At 43.0% G+C, this 16,853-nt stretch overlaps 1 protein-coding gene across 2 annotated transcripts in view; it reads left to right on the top strand.

Annotated features, from left to right (window-relative positions):
* The window catches only part of FYN (FYN proto-oncogene, Src family tyrosine kinase), a 217,153-nt gene that overhangs the window by 20,404 nt on the left and 179,896 nt on the right, over nt 1-16,853 (top strand). For both annotated transcript variants that reach the window (XM_017509250.2, XM_017509255.2), the window contains exon 2: nt 7,217-7,257. The gene's annotated coding sequence lies outside the window, so the exon portion shown is untranslated. The remainder of the gene's footprint in view (nt 1-7,216; nt 7,258-16,853) is intronic.

Below are 16,853 nucleotides of genomic sequence, written 5' to 3' on the forward strand. Positions count from 1 at the left end.
TGAGGATCACTTCAGTCTAAGAGGTTGAGGCTACAGTGAGCTATGATCTTACCACTGCTCTCCAGCCTGGGTGGCAGAGTGAGACGCTGTCTCTAAAGTTAAAAATGCATATATTTAAAATACTCTATATGAGATCATGTTGCTCCCCTGTTGTGATCCTATCAGAGTTGGGATAAAATCCAACTCTTTGCTGCACCCAAGCAAGAGGCCCTTTGTGCTCTTGCCTGACTGGCTCCAACTAGATTTTAAGCTTCTGGGGAACGTACACCTGGATATGTGCCTCCTTTGTCAGAAGGGGACGTGAGATTGCTCAATATATTATCTTGTTTTGATGAATGTGATTTACTTTGAATTGATGAAAGAAAAAAGGAATGTCTTGGTAATCCATGACAGTAAGCAAATTCAAGTCCAAATCTCTATGTTCCAAATATGATTTGTGTCTCTGGTAACAAAGTTGGACAGCAGAATATATATGCCAGGATGGATTCTCTCCATTAATGGAAGTCTATGATGCATATAACCATTCTGATTCTGTGGTCTCCAAGCCCTCCCTGCCTCCTGGAAGTGTGAATTCTAGGGAATCCATTGTCTTCCTCAGCATTAGATCAGAGACTTTAAGTACATTTGGAAAGATGCTGCTCTGGGTGATTTGAGGGAAACTGACACGCAAAAGCTTGTGCGACTCTCAGGGACCTGAGGTGTTGGTGGTAGGGGAATACTCTGAAGTCACGATTTTGAGACCTTGTTGTGTTCTTGCACAACTGCTTCTGTTGCTTCTCTTTGTGAAACGTGCTACTGTTCAATTTTATCATGAATGCCTTTCCAAGGACAGTAAATGGTTTTACACACTATGACATCGTTTCCATGGCAACTAATGCATTTTAGCAAAGAGAGACTGTGATAGAAGTAGGCTAAAAAGGACAAATGCAGAAATGGCACAGTGTAAAATGTAGGGCAGTGTGTGTTGTAGTAAAGATTTTTTTTTCCCCTGGCTTCTTGTTGAGGAAAACCTATATAACTAGATTTTGGATATTTTTTTTTAACTATTGCTGATAAAATTTTATTGCACCCAACACAGTCTCATATTTTTCTGACACAGTTCCTTCAGTTGGTACTTGGGCCTTTTGTTTGCTGCTTTCATATGATGATCATTTCCGTAACAGATAAACATCTGTAAGTTTATCCATCTTAAAGGATGCATTCTCCTTAATCCCCGCTCTCCTTTGGCTAACACCCCACTTCTCTGCTACCCTTAATTTCAGTTCTTTTTGAGAGCATTGTCAATACTACCTGTCTCCACACAGTGTTTGTTAAAAATCAGAGCCATTCCAATCTGGCTTTCATTCCACCATTTGATCCAGTATTACCAGCTGGTCGCACCCTCATCCTCTAAGTCTACTGCAGCTCTCTTGTTTATTTAGAAGCTAACTGCATGAGTCTACATTTCACATCATTCTACACCACATCAAGCCCTATTTATGTCAATCATGGCTAAGAAATAATAAGGGAATGTGTTACCCTGCTTTGTATATCTGAATATATTTGGATTTTTTTTTTTTGTTATATGATAATAAAACCCCCTCCGTGCTCTTAAATAAATCCCCAGTAGTGAGCAGATAGCAGTCAATTTCCCATTTAACAGAAGGAGAAACGGAAGCATGTACCTTTTTATGACTTCTAAAGATAGCAAACCACTCTATGGGCTGGATCCTACATACCCTCATTCATGTTTTGTTGGGCCACATGGTGCATTTAAAAATGTAAACTAACACTTTTAAATTGGGCAATATTATATAAAAGCTGAGATTTCCAGCTTCTCCTGAAAAAAAAAAAAATGAGAGATTTGGCAAAACTGAACCTGTGTTCTCTAATGATAGCAGCCCACCCAAGCAGTGTTGTGGCTGTCTTATTCCGAGGGGGCAGGGCTCTTCAGCTTACCCAGCCTCATCTCACCTGCATATTCATTTATGTTGCTTACCTGGCCCCTGTGGGTTTTTAAATATGTGACCCTTACCGAACCCTCTCCCACCCTATTGCAGAGCAGATAAATAACAGAATTTGGGATGGAACTTGGTTTTCAAGCCAATCTCTTCCTCCCTGCCCGTGGCCCACAATTCTGTATTGTAGAGAGTAATTCATAGGTGAGGGATGAAGGGCATCATCAGGTGGTCATCATCATACTAACTGAAACAGACCCTGCAGCTATACACTGTTCTTATGGAGTCTCTTGATTGCCTCTGTCAGAAATTGTGTGCTCTCAATTGTGATGTGCAAGGCGGAGGTGCTGGGGTAGAATGCGGAAATTTATATGTGCATTTACAAAAACTGGCCCAAAAGCTCCAGTATCATAACAGGGGTTTCTTATTTTCCAAATCTTCTGTGAGCATGTATTACCTTTATAATGAGTTAAATATTTGTATAAGGTAAACAAGAACAAAATAGTAATACAAAGTACACATAGCACTGGTTGGGACCTGTGCCATCCTCCCAGTGTGGGGGTTACCAGGGCCTTGCCCAGCTGCCTCTACTGTCCCCTACTAGACTAGTCTTTCCCCTAGATGCCCCTGGGGTAGTACCAATGTCTAATACCAGGTTTGTCACTGCTCTGTGCTCCACATTTTGAATATGCAGTATCACTGCACCTTGATTAGGGCTGGGTGAGACAGGAGAAGAAGTTGCAGTTGCTGCCATTTCTAACCTTGGGAGAAGGTTTGTGCATGAAGCAAGACACAGGAGAATGAGCAAGTTTGGGGCCAGAATGAATGGTTGGAGGAAAATACATCTTTCCTGGGGAAACGAGGCAATGAGGAATGCTGCACAACAGAGGGCCTTGTCTGAGCTGGGTCCTGTCTCAGGCGCCTAACCCAGCTGTTGGGCACACAGGAGACTGTGGTGACCCTGAGCGTGGATGGTCCCACACACTGCATGTCTGTCTGCAGCTGCACGGGCCCTGGGGAGCCCTGTGAGAGTAGGCCTGTTTCTGGGCTGCAGGCAGGGAGCCAGGGGCTGCCCTGTTGCCAGAGAGCATTGAGGAGCTTCTATGTGTGCTCTGTATATGTCTCAGCTTTCTTTGGAATTATGGCGGAGTCTGGCCCTGCCTGGTCTTTTTTGTGCCTTGGGTCCTAAGTTAAGAATAAGCGAAGGAACTCTTGTCCCTGTGGACACGCTTGATGTGGAAGTTGCTATCAAATGGCTATTTTATCCTCGGTCGCCACTGACATCACTCCACTTACGGTTCTGAGGTTCTCACTTTACTTGTGGTTGAATAGAGCTATGATCATTGGAGCAGAAAGAAGCCATTCAGATGTGAATCTGTGAAGATGTGTCTAGCAATGTACAGATGTTTTTTGGCAGGTCAATGAATATTTTAAATCTTTTGCAAATAGTAAAAAGTGTTGAATTCGAAATAGAGAGGAGACTATGGCAGGGGAAAATTATACCTCATTTTTCTCTCAATCTTCCATTTTTAAAGTAACCAGACAAAATCTTGGATTCATCATGGCCCTTAAATGTCCTTCATCCTGTTTGAGACGTGATTATGTCCTTAATGTATTGAACCTCTTTCGATAACAAGAATTGTTGGGTAGTAGTAAACATAATAGCAGAATCTCCAGGTTGGATCGCCGTCATTTATTTAAAGCTAAAGACACAGGACTGAAGTTAAAGAAGAAGGTCATCTTCTGGTTTTGAATACATCATGTGTGGTGTGTGATTGCACTCTAGATTTATACACTCCACCATCACCCCAACACGCATACCTCCTGGTAATGCATGGGGGAGTAGGGTGGACTTGATTTAATGCCCTCTGTCACATCCCCTCTTCACCCTTCCTCCAGCCATCACCAGAGATGCCACACACCCCTGTATGTTACAGGTACCGTGCTCAGTGTAGTCCCAGCCACCAACAAGCTAATAACAGTCTAGCAGTGAGACAGTGAAACAGGCCCTGTGCAAAGTGCTGTAGGAACACAGAGAAGAGGAAATCTAGTCCTGCATGAGAGTGTGGGCAAAGGAAAACAAGAGTGAAAAAGTGATTTTGATCTGGACCCTGCAGGCTGATTAGGAGAAAGTTATTACCTAGCAGGGTTGGTGAGATTGGAATGACAAGGCATAGCCCAGTGCCAGGAATATATTGGGGGCTGCATTTCTTTTTCGTCTCCTTCCTGGGATAGAGGCGGGTTGAAAACACAGTGGTACAGTACGGAAGTGTGCCACTACTTCTAGCTGCCTTCTTAGCTACTGTACACCGCCTCTCACAGTCTGGCCTCTGCCTTACTTCCTGCCCTTTTCCCTCCAGCCTGCCGCCATCCTCCTAGCCACTCCTCTGTTCTGCAGCACTGTTAAGCCTCTGGCCATTCTCTGAGCATGCAGCCAGCGCTCCTTTTACTGTGTCCTGGTTACTCCATGTGCACTGCCCTGTTGTGAGGTTCACAGGGGGATGTCTGTGGGCATTTGGAAACAGTGCAGGGGGTAAGGAGGAGCTGGAGGGATGGCCCTGTCAAGAGAGAGCCCAGAGTTGAGGATTGCTCAGTTTTATTTATTATCTGTGTGTTCTCCCAAAGATGGAGGGTTGGTCTGATCTGAACAGTTGTAAGTAGTTCGTTTTTTGTCAAGATCTTGTCCTTTGGCTTCCATGCCTGCAGTTGACCACGCATTTGCAACGTTAATGCATCAGCCTTTTCCACTGGGCTATCTGGGTCACTTCAGTCATGTTTCTCAAACAAAACATCAGCACCACTTCAGCAAGAAGAATAAAAGCTTGGGAAATGCCCTAATGCCCAAAGCCCACAGTTGAATGCATAGACAATTGTTTAAAATATGCATATAACTACATATGCATATCGATATCCTATCTATACACACACATGCACACACACACAGTGGGTGGAGGTGGGAGAAGCCTATCTTCCCTTAGTCTTGGAAACCTAAAACTTGGATCTTCAAAAAATTAAATTTAGAATAAAAATAAATTAGGAAGATGATTGGTCACTTTTTTAAAAAATAATTTTTAAGAAAATACGAGTCTTTGAAATAAAAAGTATCTCTATTTCACTTAAACATTTGTGAATAAACATTTACTTATTCTCAACTTTTCAGAAAGGCAGCCTTAAGATATACATGGTTTTAAAAGCAAATGCCACTCTTTATTCTAGATGGCAATTCTATTTTTCGTCCGTCCTTATCATCTTTGAAACAATGGAGCCACTACCTAAAAATACTTCAGTATCTTTCTTGGAGTCTTCGGAGTTAAAGCTGTGGTGTCCTCCTTTTGGTTTATAGCTGCAGAATGATGGGTGTATATATTGTTTTTGTTAGTTAACTCCATCTGTTTCGTAAGCCTGAAAAAGAAATTGGATGATGCCGTATATACGTATGGATGGATAACACTCCTTATGCAGTAGTGAGTCAGCAGCTTCAAATGGGTTTTCGGTTTTCCTATTGGTACTGGTTACTAAAGTGCTGTAGCTGAAGTGCTCCTTCTTTCAGAATCTGTTGTGAATTGGGTATCCTATGTTGTTGGAATTACACAGTATGCCTAAAAGAAGGGCATTAAGTTTCTTCCCTGCTTTGGAAATGGCAATGATTTTCCAAGTGGTGTTTCTGTGGCTGATGGAAGAATCTCTCACCTTGAAAATGGAAATCTCCTTATTGTGACCTATAAATCAGAGCAACAACTTTTCTGAGCCTCTGCAGAAGTGTTCAAGAATGGAAGGCAAACTTCCACTCTCTGTTATGTTCCCTTTTGTGAAGAGTTCTCATAGTGTTAATTTATTCTTTCCTGATTATAGGGAAGCAAGTTAAATTTTCTGGCAAAGAATTCTCATTTGATACAGCTCAGCAGATCTCCAGTGGGTTAGCTAAAAGAAAAGGCATATCTTGCCTGGTGGTTTTTCTCATAGGACAGGACAGCGTATCTCAGAACCCAGGAAGAGATGGGATGCTATGGGTTGCTAAGGCTCGAGCTGCAGTGGCATGCTGATTAGCACATTCTCTCTCACCTCCATGGTGGTTCTCTTGCTTGTCTGCAGTGAGTTCATGATTTGAATGCCCATCTGCAGAAAACAATATATGAGTTTCAGATTCTCTTCCCCATGGTCATTGTTTCTTTCCTTCATTGTGAGTCATCTTTCATTAAACAAAACAAAGATGTTACTGTTAATTATACATCTTTTCAAGCAGTGCAAAAATTCTTGTGTGTATGTGGTGGGGGGTGGTGGTTTTGATGGGAATAGTAATTTATAATGGGGGTGTTTTAAATTGTCGATCAGGAAGATACTAAGAGTCACACTGAAAAGCTTAAGAGTCTCTACTAAGATAGCAAAAATTGTTTCTGCCTTTTTTTCGTATTTCATAAAGCTCTTACTTTCTGCCCTAACATATTGTTGTAAACATATTTCCATTCAACTATTTTTATTGTTCTCTTTTATATACCTTATTAAAACTGCAGCTTTATTCAGCTGAAATTGCAAATAATAGATGAAGTACCATAATATTGGCCGTTTGTAGGCAGAGTATGTGAGCAAACTGGAAAGCTGCCATCCTGCTCCTGGCACTGTAAAGATTAATGTGAAGCATGCATGGGTGTCATCAGAACCAGCACTCAGCCTTGCCAGGGGCTTGGCACAAGGTTCTAAGGTAATCCTGGAGGTGAAGTTCCATGGACAAGTTAGTGCAGGTTGGTGGGTTGGCAAACCTCCTGCTGAGGGGAACCCCAGCTGATGGGAACCAGGGGCCAACCCCAAAAGGCTTTTTTGACAGTGAGGCCCACCCACGGTCGGATAGGAAGTACGAAAGGTATGGGCTGGGTGCTGGGGGTATTTTAATACAAGAGGTAAATTGAGTAAGCCCTTGGAAGACTCAGTTTTGTGCCCCAACCATGGATGGCTTGTAGAGACTCTGAAAAAGGGAAGTGTGTGTTTGTGTGTGTGTGTGTGTGTGTGTACACAAGGTCACCATCCTTATCTTTCTTGGTTCTAGAAAGTTAAAATCACATGATGGCTTCTTTTGGTGGTACAAGACCAGGTCTTTGCAGTTTCAGGCAGGTGTTTGTGGCAACTGTGACTTAGCAATTGTGTGAATGAGAAAAAAATTTGTGGCCAAATTGATTGTCTGCAACAAATGGAAATTCTATGGTGGTGCTTTGTGGGTGGTTTGTAGGCAGAGAGTACTTGGTTCCCTTTTGATGTCTCACTTTTTTTTTCTTCTTCTTCTACAGTTTTTTCGAAGAAGCAGGATGCTGATCTAGACGTGGAAAAAGTAAGTTGGCAAGTTTTGCACTGAGAGCATGTGCCTTGTGAATTGGAAAGGGCTTCCTGTTGGAACCCAGGATGAAGTCTACTTTCAGTGTGGGATTATAATTCTGAGTCCATAGATTTCTAAGACAGAGATTGAATTGGAGATGGAACTGGTATGTGAAATAGAAAGAAAATCTTACCTTCCTTAGCGGACCCACTATTTTCTGCCTTCCCTTAGTTGTGACACTCAATTCTGGTAATTTATGGGAACATATGTTTTGACTATAAGTTATGGCTCTCACCTCAGAAATAGAATGGAACAGCTGTCCCATGGGTGAGTAGCCTTCGTGCTGGGGGGGAATGGGGAGCACCTGTCCTCAGGCTGGTCAAGGAGGTCAGTCCATTCATTGTTTTTCCTCCACTTTCAGATGGCTGCTGCTCACCTCTGCCTGAGTGGCATCTTTGATTGCAGCCACTATGTAGCAGGTCATTCTTTCATTAACTTAACGTTTTTTGGTTCCCACTGGGTATTAGACATCATGCTGGACTCTGCTGAGACAAAAGTGAATGTGACTAACTAGTACTCAGGTAATTGTGGTACAACCTGAGAGAGCTGTGCAGAAGGGGCTTGGAAGCTCTGACTGAGGGCTGAGCTATCCAGAAAAACTCTGAGATGGAGAGGGTGTGAGAAGGAGCTGTGAATGCATTCTTTCTCTGAATGTTTGCCAAGCCTTCTCTGCCTGTACTTCTCTCTATCTCCCAGGCACCCCAGTGAAAGGCTGGACCTTGCAGCTCTCGCTAGCCACCCGGGCTTCCTTTTCAGCCCCCACTACTCTGCCCAACCACATTGCCTTGGGTGTAACTTTTCAGCTATTCTGAGTTATGTTCCTCAGTTCGCTGGCCACTTTGGGGCTGCCCCTCATCATCTCAGAATGACTTGGGGTTATTTCTCTTCTTGATTTGAGTGCAAAAGAGGCTTTTCTTCCTGAACTAGAGCCATTCTGAAAGCAGCCAGTTTGTAAGTTAGGGAAGTATACTACCTGAAACATTGTTCCAGAACAATGATGAGTAACTCCTGACCTTTGACCCCATGCAGGCACCTAGCTTCTGCAGGATGGCCTGTGATCTGCTAGTCATGGGCTTTTCAGTTCATACAAACCAGGGGAACTTGGGAAAATAAAGCAGCTCTAGTGAGGACAAGGCAGAAGGAGCCTTTTTAGAATCCTCATGCACTCAGGTTTTGGCTGTGGAAGCCAGGGATTGGCAAAGTCTGTCTGCCATTGGAGGTCAGTACACGGTGACCCTTCTGGACTAGGCCAGGTCCACAACAGGCAAGAGCCTGTGGGTGCCAGGAGCCCCCTCAGGGCAATGTTGTGCAGGGGAGCCCAAAGAAATGCCTGGGGGTTGCCCCAGACTGCAGGACTTGCCCTGCCCTGTCCAACTCAGGCAGTGAATCCTGCAACCACAGGAGGGGGAAGTCCATTCATTTGGGTTCCCTGTCTTGGCCCCATGCCAGGCAAACAGCAGGGCTCAGTCAGTGGGGTGTGGGGGCGCTGAATGGAATGTGTTAAAGTTTGCCTCACTTCTGCTGTTAAATTGCTGTTTGACCTTAGGCAAATCATTTCTCCTCTCCAAGTCTCATTTATCTTATCAGTAAAGCAGTCCCTTTCCCAGGACCAAGTAAAATTTAAAATTACTCATTTTTAAATTTAAAAACACAAACCAAATATGTTTTTTTGTTTGTTTTCTGACTTGGGTCTTGAATTAAAGTAGAAAAAGGGCTGTTGGCCACCAGGCTAAAGAATGCTAGATAAGGCCAGTTATGGATTGGAACTGAAGGAGCAATGAGTGTCTAGCAAAAGAGTGAACATGGGTGACTGACCCCCATGGTGCAGGTGTCTGTAAGTGCTCAGGGAACCCAGAGTAAGAGAAGCTACGCAGGGGTAGAAATGCCGCTTGGACGGAATGAGTCTGAAGGGCTCCGCCCGCACCCTCTCCTCAGTCAAGTGGTTACTGACCTGAGAAACAGTCATTGCCTTAGGGGAGTTTGCTGTTTTAACAGCTCTTTTCTAGAAGTTCCACTTTCAGAACCTTTTCCTGTTGCTGGTAGAACACTGTTGAACATCAGCTTTTCTTTTTGTCTGTGTTTACCTATCCAGAAGAATCTAATATACGATGTGCGTCCATTGTATAAGTAAATGATACCTCTTGGCTAACCCCAGTGGAGAAAAATTACCGAAGTTACAGTATTTGTTCTTCAGATGGATTTTTAAGTTTCTCCTTTTAGTTGAACATTTTTGTAAAGACAGAACTCTATGTGGAAAATGAGCTTTATTTTGACATGTTAAAGCTCAAAGACAAGTTAGCCTTAATTCTGTATTAGTTAGTATCTATGGCTTATTGAACTTCTGCTATGGAGAGTGCTTTATATCATCTCCGTTACACTTCTCCATGACAGCAGTCCTGGGAGGGAGCCATGAGTGGCTCAAGGTACTGTGGTGATAGTAGTTATTCTACTCAGATCTGTCTGGGCCAGAGCTTTCCCCTTCCCACTTTGGAATGTGTATAATTTTTGAGACAATATATTTGTGTCCCTTATTTTTTTAAAGTTTTGTAAATTCTGAGAAAGCGGTGTTTGTTACTTTTTTGAGAGGTCTTCCTTGACACTCCCCTACAGGCTCAGTCTGGATGGGGTTCCCCTATCGCCAGGGCTGCTTCAAAGCTGTCATTGTGGTTGTGTCGTTATCTATGCAATGACTTAATAGCAGTGTTCCCTGTGGAACTGCAGGCTTTGTCAGCCCAGAATTCTTCTCTGTGCCAAGCCTAGTGCCTGGCTCGTAGGAGGCCCTCTTAAAACATTGGGCAGGCATGAATGAGTGGAAACCATGCTTGTTAATAGCATTATGCGGTGATAAGACCATCATTCCTTGACTTTCTCTCCAAAAGTACAAAGTTTCAAGCAGACAGATGAACAGATCATTCTTAAAAATGAAGTAATCTGGGCAGGCAAAGAGAGTTCAAAGATAAAAGAGGGAGAAGCAGTAGTGCACAAGGGAAACATTAAAACAAATGTTTTTTTTTTTCCCTCACAGAATCTTCTAGGATTCTTGAGGGTTGCAGTTCTGAGCTTCGTTTCCAGATACCATTGCTTTAAATGTATAAGGTGTATTTTTAAAACTTGAAACTAATACTCATTTAAAATTTGAAAAATATGTAATCAAGTTATATCAGAACAAAAATGTGCTTTTTGTATAAAAAGCTGATGAAATTGAGTCATCCTATTTAGTGATTTAAAAGGATTTGATGAAAATAATATCTACTTTGGTCGTAACTACTCTCAGAGGGCCGAGGAGAAAGGTTTGGTTTCCATGCATCCTGGATGGCCTTTGTCTGGTGTGATTAAAAGTATTTCAGTGCCTGCCATGAGAGAGGCCCTGCCATTTTTGCAGTTTCAGGGAGACCAGGAATTCCTATAGTGTCATTCCAACTGTTTGCAGGGTTTAGACAGCTGCATTCAGGCCACAAATACAGCCACAAACATATGTCTATTTGATAGACACAGAGGCCTTCCAAAACAAAAATTGTCATTCAAGAAGCAAAACAAAAAGAAAAATTACCTCCTGCCTTAGAATTTTTTCTTTTGCCCCTGAGTGAGTGAATTCTTTGAAATGTGTTGGTCTGTTAAAGTAGAATGTACATGGAAGTTGCTACTTTTTCAGTGTTTCTTTGATTTTAATAAATCCCAAGAGAAATGGTAAAAAATATCTTAGATTCTTATTGTGGGGATAATTGTCTTGTGGGGGAAAAAATCTAATTCTAAGTAATCGAGGGTTAGAAATTTGAGGCTGCATCAGGAATCCAGCTTTGAAGCCATGTTCACATGATTTCTATGCAGCTGGCTAAGAGGTGGGAAAGTTAATTCATACAAGCTTTTTCTTTTGTGGGAAGAATAAGATTTCTGTGGTCAGAGGCCAGCAGTGTTTACATGGGGTATCCAAAGGCTTCACAATGCTGGTTGCTGGAGTGACATGAGGATGTGTCTCTAGTGTGAATAGGGTGATGTTGGCTTTGGGGTGTACCACCCCAATGTGTGTGCTGGTTGCCTTAGGGAGGTAAGGGAGAGAGTGAAGAAGAGAAGGGGAAGAACAGCATAAGCACAACTCCCTGCCATCTGCGGGAGCCATCGCTTCCTGAATGGGCATGGGCAAGTTGCAGGGGCTGGACTCAGGTGCTTGTGGTGTCTCTCAGCCCATGGACACTGGACAGGGCAGCTCCCATGTACAGATGGGAATTGTCCCTCACGTCCTCCCTAATACCTGTACTTCAGGCTGCCAGCCTCAGAAGCTATAGGAAGCCAAAGCGGCTTACATTCTTCATTTACCTTTCTCAGCCTCAGTATATAACTGAGTAAGGATCACGTTTCACACAACTCACATTCTTGGTGACTGCATACCAGGAAAAGGAAATGGCTTTGGCTTGGGGGCAGGGAGAGAAAGAGCAAGAATGCATGCATGGGTGTGTGTGTTTCTGTGTGTGTGTGTGTGTGTGTGTGTGTGTGTGTGCGCGCGTGCGCGTGCATGTATGCACGTGTGTGTGTGTGTGTGTGAGTGTGTTTAGGAGCTAGGGACATGCTTAGAATTCTGTTAGAGACTGAAAGGCAAACATTTTTAGTCTTTGGCCAAAAATAATTGTTATGTATCATTTGTAATAACTGACCAGCTTTCTTTTACATAAATCCCTGGGTTGTAAAACTAAGTGCAGTCTAAGAAGAAAAAGTATGCCCTTTGCCAATTTGAATTTCCAAAAAAAAAAAAAAAAATCCCTCTTCCTAGACATTCTAAATCTAGGAGGATATTGATAACTGATCTAGAATGGCTGCAGATAATAGCATTTTCCTTGTGATTTGAGGAGAATTGGGGGTTCCTTGTTTAGTCCTGGATATAGAACAGTTCATTCACTCCTTAAACATTGGTAGACCAATCACAGTTTTAGGCCCCGTGTTATCTTATTCCGTTGCCCCATGTCATATGAGAGGAAAATAAAGCTAAGCAGACGGGGAACGAATTGCCCGAGGACCAACATCTAGGAAGCAGCAAGATCCAAAAGTATGTCTCAAGCTTGAAGCACCCTTCTCTTTCTCCTCCACTGTGGATGCTCTCTTGTCCTGAAACCATCATTATCAGCCTCATGTAACTTAACTGGTAATTTAATTCACATCTTTCATGTTCTCTTCACTGAATTTAAAAGGACTTTCTCCCTTATTTGTGTTTTAAAAGTAGTAATGCTGTTTTATCAAGGAACAATTGGAAACCTTGAAAAGAGAGTCACCTCTTTAACCTGACCTGGCCCTGGAAGGTGGTCGCCCTGTGACAGTGTGCAAATGACTTGCAGGGGTGGCATTCTGCAGGCAGTGGGCGTAGGGGAAGCCCATGAAACACTCATTTTCTTTCCACTGCTGCCTCCCAGACTTGGTAATCATTTTCTTAGATTCTTCATCTGAGTAGCATTCATCATTTCCATATGACAAAAGCTGGATGTTGCCAGGAGAGAGTGGGGAGAAATGCCTCCCACGTTACAATGGAGAGACAGGACGAGCTCTCACCTACATACTTTGTACCATTTGTTTTTACGTGGAGGCTTTCTCCTGTAGCCATGAGATACTGCATAATTTGTTTTGCTTCAGCCAGGCCTGCTCTGTAGAACTTGGAATCATTTGGTTGTCTGCCTTGCATAGACTTATTGTCTGCTGAAATTGCAAGTGAAGGAAAGATTATTAATAAAATATGTGTGAAGAATGGCTTAAAAGATGCTTTTGTCAGTGCCCCTAAACACTTTTAAGAGCAGAGCTGCCGTTTTCTAAGACTGGTGTCGTATAGGCCATAAATATAGATAAAAATTTAAGCTTTTCCTTTAAAAGGTTATTACTGCTCACTTTTAGCCCACAACAAAATTTTTTTAAGCAGAAAACCTTCTTTATTCACTTACTATGCCTCTTGTCACAAATTACCACAAACTTGATGACTAAAAACAACAGAGATTTATTCCCCCACAGTTTAAGAGGTCAGAAGTCCAATAGCAAGGTGTCAACAGGGCCACAGTACCTTCAGAGATGGAGAGAATCTGTTTCCTGTCTTCGCAGCTTCTGGTGGCTGCAGGTGTTCCTTGACTTGTGGCCATATCACTCCAGTCTCTGCCTCTGCCCTCACATTGCCTTATCCTCTGTGTGTCTCCTTCTGCAGCCCTCTTATGAGGATACCTGGGATGGCTTTTAGAGCCTGCTGCATGATTCAGAATAAGCTCTTCCTCTCAAATCCTTAACTTTATCACATCTTTGCCATATAAGGTAATAGTTACAAGTTGCAGGGATTAGGAAGTGAATACCTTTGGGGGAACAAATACCTTCTGCCTAACGTACCTCAACCTGGGAATTTCTGTAATTTACATTTACCAAAACATAAAACTTGCAACCTCTTGTTTCACTCAATGCTTCAGTCAGTTTAATTTTCTTGGAAGAGGCCATTTGGAAGATCTAAGAACTAGTCTCTTCTCCCAGTCCCCAGAGCAGGCAAGGCCATGCCTGTCTTCTTTCTCAGACTGAGGTTTATGTAAAGAAGAGGAATTGCAGACTCTGAAAGCTGGGAGAGGCCTTGGAAATCATACCCTCTCAGACTTTGGGGGAAACTGAGGCTAGAGATGCCAGTCACCTAAGTCTGGAGCGGAAGTGGGACAAGCACTTAGTGCTCCAGTCCACCTCTTCCACCATGTTCCTGCAGACCCCCAAGATGCCTCTTGTGATACAAGCCTCTAGGTCATCTTTCATTTGAGAGCCCTTCAGTACCTGAAAACCCAACCCCTGAAAAATCCTTTTTTCCTAATCCAAGAGCCCTAGTTCTTACAACTTTCTTGCATTAGCAGGTGTCAGGAATTCCATCATGCTGGTCACTTCCTCCTGGATACATTCCGTTTATATCACCGTCTTTTTGAAAACATGGCACTTGGACATGAGCACAGTACTTAGAAGATGATTTGATAAGTGTAGAGTAAGGGGTTACTATCAGGTCTCTTTAGACACACATTTTCCGCACCAGTACATGCTATACTGATGCAGACCAATATTACATCTCTCATCAGTTCACTTTATCATATCTTCAGCTTGCATTGAGCTTATATTTGATAAAAATCCTTAGAACTTCTTAAGTATGAATGGCTTGAAACTCATCTCCTTTCCATGCTATATAGAAGATCTGGATTTCTGTCAGTAGCTGGATGGGATAGCTTCAGATCCAGAATATAGAACAGATAGGGATTCAGAGAACAAACAGATCCATGAGCTGGGGCATGCTCATGGAAATGGTACCAGCAGCAGAGTAAACAGGAGGAGTTTCAGATAACCTGGCAAGGCATAGTACAGAGGAAACTCTTCTATAGGTGGCTGTCTAGATGGATAGATGTTTGGCAGTGGAAATGTCTGGCTAGGCATATCATGAGGCCAGATGAGCCATGCAGATGTACAGGGACTTCAGCAGCTGATGCAAAGAATTGAGTCCAAAAGAATGAGTTATAGAGTCAACTACTGAAATGAGGTAGGACCCAAGACAGGTGCTTGAACCCAGAGTAAAAGGAAGCCCTGGTCTGAAGTCAGAATGGTAAATTGATATGACTCTGAATGTCTATGACTGAAAGCCTTACCCACCCAGAGTCTGAGGACAGAATCACTGGCAGAACTTGTAAACAGGATGAGTTGTTTCTGTTCAGTAAACAACTGAATAGGAAGCAAGTGAGACACTGTCCTATCCACACATACATAGATTATTTACAACTGAAAGCAAGATTTTATCTGTTAATTTGGAGAGGTGGATGATGTTCTTTTGGTCAGTTATGGCTGTCATTCTAGCCTATTTAAGTCTTTTAAAATCTCTATTTTGTCTTCCAACTAATTAACTATCTCCTTTCAGCTGTGAATTATTTGTGAATGCTATAAGGACATCTTGATGAAACATTGACAAAGGACAAATGTGCAAAGCCCTGTTCCAAGGACCTCTCTCCAGGTCAATGTTGTTCTTCTATGATGTTAGTGCCCTTGGGTGTGGTCATTCAGTCACTGAGGCCACTAAAGTGAATCATTACTTGGCCCAGGGTTTCCCATCTTGCTTAGACATGTTTTTGAGTGACTATTAGGTGCTTTGCTGACATCAAAGTGTTCTGCATTTGTGATCTATCACTCCAATAGTCTTGTGAAAATGCCCTGAGATGGAGCAGTAACATAGAAGAGAAAGTTGGTGGGGTAGTCAGTCACTGCTTTGAGTGTAGAGGTGCCTGGATGCCCTCACTGATGTCAGTAGGTTTAAATCTTGAGTTCTGCTTCCTGTAACATACCCAAATATTAGCTCATGGGTGATTTTTTTTTTTGAGATGAAATCTCGCTTTGTCACCCAAGCCGGAATGCAGTGGTGCAATCTCAGCTCACTGCAACATAATATATAGCATTATGTATGTTTGCTCACTGAAAGCATACTATCATAATATTATGAGAATTTAAGACAAAACCAAGGCCAGGTGCAGTTCAAGCTGTTCTCTGTGTCAGCCTCCTGAGTATCTGGGTTTACGGGCACCCACCACCATGCCCAGCTAATTTTTTGTATTTTTTGGTAGAGACGGGATTTCACCATCTTGGCCAGGCTGGTCTTGAACTCCTGACCTTGTGATCCACCCACCTTGGCCTCCCAAAGTGCTGGGATTACAGGCGTGAGCCACTGTACCCCGCTGGATGATATTGTTAAAGGAGGGACTGGAATCTTGCATTCGCATGAAGATTACTAATCTTAGGGTTAAGGGTTCACCTCTATTAAAGACTGATCCTCCTTTGTGGGTATATGTAGTCTGTGGAGAGTAGCCCCCACTGTTGGGTGAACATGGTGGCTTCTCGGAAGATCTAGAGGTGTTCATTACGTTGTGAAATGTGTCACTACTGAATACAGTCCGAGTGTAAAGTGAAAGGAAGTGAGATGCTGGGTGGATTGGTGATGATAACAGAAGGGATAAAACCAACAATTTATGCATTTGCATAGTCCCTCCAAATAAGGCTGCCATGAGAAAGTGAGATGGTTTCAGGGTGGAACATGAGGCAGTGTGATGTGGTAGAGAGTATGTGGGCCTCAGGGGCTTGAGTAAATCCTGAGGTCTCACCAAAGAGCAGTGTGAGGTTGGCCATGGAAGAAGCGGACCATCATCAAGGGTAAAGTGCAGATGTGAAGAGTGTCTGAAGTGGAGGCACAAAGTGCTGTGAAATCCCTGACAGGAGTTAGATGAAGAGATGCCAGTGAGGGGAGAAAATCATCATGTACCAACTTACCAACTTCTACTTGTTGTGCCCCCTTTCTTTGGTCGGTACTGGCCAGGGATGGACTAACTCCCAACTTTGATGTAGAGTGGATTCCTACATAGGGTAGAAGAATGGCAAGAGGGAAGGCTCCTGTCCATATTATTTTTTCTGTTGCTGTGTGTCAACATACATAATGCTATGATAATTTAAGACTAAACCAAGGCCAGGCGTGGTGGCTCATGCCTGTAATCCCAGCACTTTGGGAGGCCGAGGCAGGCGGATCACGAGGTCAGGAG

Source organism: Cebus imitator, unplaced genomic scaffold (assembly GCF_001604975.1).
Source record: "Cebus imitator isolate Cc_AM_T3 unplaced genomic scaffold, Cebus_imitator-1.0 Scaffold413, whole genome shotgun sequence".
Lineage (NCBI taxonomy): Eukaryota > Metazoa > Chordata > Mammalia > Primates > Cebidae > Cebus > Cebus imitator.